Source organism: Neophocaena asiaeorientalis, unplaced genomic scaffold (assembly GCF_003031525.2).
Source record: "Neophocaena asiaeorientalis asiaeorientalis breed wild unplaced genomic scaffold, Neophocaena_asiaeorientalis_V1.1 scaffold70, whole genome shotgun sequence".
NCBI classification, from domain to species: domain Eukaryota; kingdom Metazoa; phylum Chordata; class Mammalia; order Artiodactyla; family Phocoenidae; genus Neophocaena; species Neophocaena asiaeorientalis.
The window spans coordinates 11,298,642-11,302,921 of record NW_020175410.1 but is presented as its reverse complement, the minus strand read 5'-3'; positions in this window follow the sequence as shown (position 1 = coordinate 11,302,921).

Here is a 4,280-nt window from a genome sequence, read left to right as displayed (position 1 = left end):
AGATTCACTACAGAAGCCACTATTTTTTCTGTAGTGAAAATTGCTAACAGTCCACAGAATGCTCCATCAGTACTTCATTTAGGTTTTACTTCTTAATGGAATCAGTGACATTTTACAGGTTCATGTGATATACCAGTTAGCTGTTAGAAACCACAGGGCTCCTCTAGTGGGCAAAGTCTGGAGCTTTGAACACAATGAACACAATTTTGTGGTAAGTAATCATTTCACCATTTCCCAAAGTCATCCCTGATGGACCAAGCTTTTTCTGCTCTGTCTGTTGCAGAGAGTATCAAATTGTGTGTTAGGGGCTTCCCTGGTGGCGCAGTGGTTGAGAGTCCACCTGCCAATGCGGGGGACACGGGTTCGTGCCCCGGTCCGGGAAGATCCCACATGCCGCGGAGCAGCTGGGCCCGTGAGCCATGGCCGCTGAGCCTGCACGTCCAGAGCCTGTGCTCTGCAACGGGAGAGGCCACAGCGGTGAGAGGCCCGCGTACTGCAAAAAAAAAAAAAATTGTGTGTTAAAAGTTTCCATTACATTCTCTGTTCCTACTTAAGCATGTTCCTCTTGGATTTTTTCAGTTGAATGACTTGCCCTGTACTGTGCTAATTATGGTCATTTACATCTCCAGTAAATTGCTTTCTGAACAACCACATTGCATGGGAAAAATGAGTTTTGGCAAAAAGTAATTGATTTGTTTTCTTTCTATAGACAATTTCCTGCAGTATTGTGACAAACAATATGAACACAAGTACATCAATAATACTGTATGTGCACCTAGGTCTTCTGTGATGGTGTGGTGGAGACACCAACTCAGCACCATCCACCACTTTTCCAACACCCTTTGGGTGCAGTGTTTTAAAATCCTGGCTACATAATAGATCATGTAGGGAGATTTTATAGAATACCAGTTCCTGAACTTCACCTGGGGCCTGGGCGGGTTTTTGGCCGGGGTGGGGGGTGGGTGGTGGGTGGGGGTGGTCAGATACCACTCTTCTAATACACCTTCCTATCCTGAAGAGGTGGAAAATAGAACCTAAACTTCCACAACTCTTGAAGCCATAGTACAGGAGGTGATTTTGTGTCTCAAATCAGAAGTGCTTGAGCAAGAGTAAATTTGAAACCTTGAAAAAAGAGGCAGTATAGCAAGCATCTGCTCTGCTAGTTTGGCTGCAGGCATGACTCTGGATGCTACAGTTCTTATGATTCCTTGAGCTCTGGGTCTTATTTATTGTGGCCAAAGTTATCTACACTCCTACCTATGATGCACGAGTTTCCCTGTATTCTTAACTTCTCATCCACACTTGACAATATTGAGCCTTTTAATTTTGCTGGCCTAATAGGTATAAAGTAATTTAAGAGTGCTGTTTTAATTGGCACTTCTCTGAAAGCTAAAGATTCTGAGCTTTTCATGTGCTTTATTTTTTTCCCTTCTTCTGCAGATTGCCTCTTCACACTATTTGCCTGTTATTCCTTGGGGTTACTAGCTCCACTTTGTTATTCTCAAGAGTTCCTAATGTATTCTACTTATTAATATTTTGTCAGTTTAACATTGCAAATAATTCTCATTCTGATATTCATCTATTATCTTTGTCAATGGTGTCCTGCACTGAATGGAAATCCTTAATTTCGATGATTCATTCAATCAACTTTCTTGTTTTAGGGTTTACATTTTTGAAACTTTGTTTCAGAAGTCCTTCCCTATCCTTAGGTCATAAAGATACTCTCCTATGTTGTCTCCTATTAACTCTAAAGGTTATAGAGTTGCTCCTTGGTTGGTAGTTACCTAGTGATGTCAGGTAGGACATAATTTTATGTCCTTTCATAGTGCGAGTGGGTTCTCCCACTTCTGTTTCCTAAACAAACATCCTTACCCTATTAATTGGTGCTGCTAATTTTATCTTATTTGAATTCCCTAGACAGAAATATGTTTCTGAGATCTCTGTTCTATTCCATTGGTCTGTTTGGTTTTTTCTTGCACAAATACTAAACTGTTTTTATTATTAGGTCTATCCCTGCCCTTCATTTTTATTTTCTGAAGTTGTTCTTAGCTTTTCCATATGCATGAAAAATCTATTGTGAGATACATTGTATATACCTGAGTGTATAAAAAAATATATACACAGTTATAGAATAATTATAAAGAAATATCAATGCAAACCACCATCCAAGTCAGGAAACATAACAGTGCTAGTACTCCAGAAGTTTCCCCATGTATCTTACCCTGACCACAAACAACCCCCGCCTTCCCTAGAGGAAACCACTACGCTAACTTTTGTGATAACCATCATCTTCCTCTTCTCTCTAATGTAACCACCTAAGCATGCATACCCCAACAACATTGTTTAATTTTGCCTTTTTCGGAATTCAACCCAAATAAAATCACCCCACATGTATTAATTTTGATTTTCTTTAGCTCAACATCATTTGTGAAATTCATCCATGTTGTTGCAAATAGCTCTAGTTGTGGTATACATTGCTGTATACTATTTCATTGTATGAGTTTACTACAATGTGTTTATCCGTTTCAACTTTATTAACACTTGATTATCTCTAGTATTTAGTTTCTTTTAGTGTTAACATTTTTTATTACAAACTAAATTTCTTTAATGGTAATAGAATTATAATGATTTACAAACTCTCTTTGAGTCAGTTTAAGGAACTATGATAGAGGGCACTGGCTACCTACCCAAATCCTTCCTCTCTGGGCATAAGGCTCCCCAGCTAAACTAAATTTCCCAGCTTCCCTTCCAATTAGGTGTCAGCATACGACTATGCTGTTATTAATAGAATGTCAGTAGGAGTGCCATTTCCAGGTTGGGTCTGAAGATGTCTGGCCTGTCTCCTCACCCTCTCTTTCCCTTTTCTATGGGATGGAATCCAATATAATGGAATCCAATATGATGATTGATCATGAACATGTTAATGCTCTGAAGAATACATGCTCCTTCATGAAAACTACTAGACCCCTGGAGTACCACAAGGATCAGAGTTTTTCATATTTATCTGTCTCAGGAACAGTCATCTGAGATCTCTGACGTGAAAGAGGTTATAAATGCTTTTTAAAATTAGGAAGCGTGTATATAACACTGGCGTATAACAAGCGCTGTTCTAAATTTTACATATCCTAACTCTTTTAATCCTCTTACCGACCCTAAGTGTTAGTTACTCTTACTACCTCAATTTTGAAGAAGAGAAAACTGAGACTCAGAGAAGGCCAGAGTTGCACGGTTATTAAGTTAACTGAACTGGGATTCAAATCCAGAAAATTGGGCTCCGCAATCTGTGCTCTCACCCACTGTGATGTACTATCTTTTAGTAATTCTATATTCTTTAAGCCACTAAATAAGAGGTCACTTTGTTACAACAGCTTAGCGTGACCTTAAAAATATAGGAATTTGAACCTAGAAGTGGTTCTAAAAGTAACCTTAAATATGTGGTTAGAGTTGAAGAAACATCACAGGCTACAAAGCTGGAGACCCTTGTAATGTTCCTCACAAAAATATTTAATAAAACCATTTCCTGCAGTATCTTGAAAGGCCGGCCATTTCCCCAGAGAGCAACCAGAATGTTCATATGTAAAGGTTGGTTGTTCTTTAATGTTTTTAGTAGAGGACTGTAATAAAATTATGTGCTCAGGTAAGAACTAGCAGGCCTAAAGCAGAGGCTATAGAGAAGGTCTAGAAATTTGGTTCTGTGCCCCAACACCAGGAAGTAAAATTGCTACAGCTCATAGCATTTCCCAAATGCCTCCCAGTTAGGAAAGCCAAGGGAGCCAGCCCTGTGGGAGATTATATTGCTTCCTTTTACCTATTCCTTCAGATGGCCTCAAAGGAGACAGCATTTGAATGAGGGAGAGAGAAGTGGGTAGACATGGAAGTAAACTAGGCTAAAAAACTAACCTCCATAAAGAAATCTGAATGTTGTTACTGGCACATGGCAATTACTGGAAACAAATAGATGCAGAAGCTTATCAGATTTCTAAGATACTTACATTTCAAAAGCAGCCAAAACTCTGGCCTGGAAATGTCCTCAGATTCTCAAACCTACACCTATAAGAAGGAGGCTATTAAAATTACACAGTCTTTCCAAGACTCACTTTAGATGTGGCCTTATAGCATAATGTACCAGAAAGAATTCTGAAAGGGCAAAATTTGGATTCATAGAGGACATGGGAAAATACACCGCTGCCAAGACAAGTAACCACCTCATTTCCTCCCTGGTGGAATAATATCATTGTTATGGACCAGTGACTACTGAGTATATTCTATACTTCTTCTTC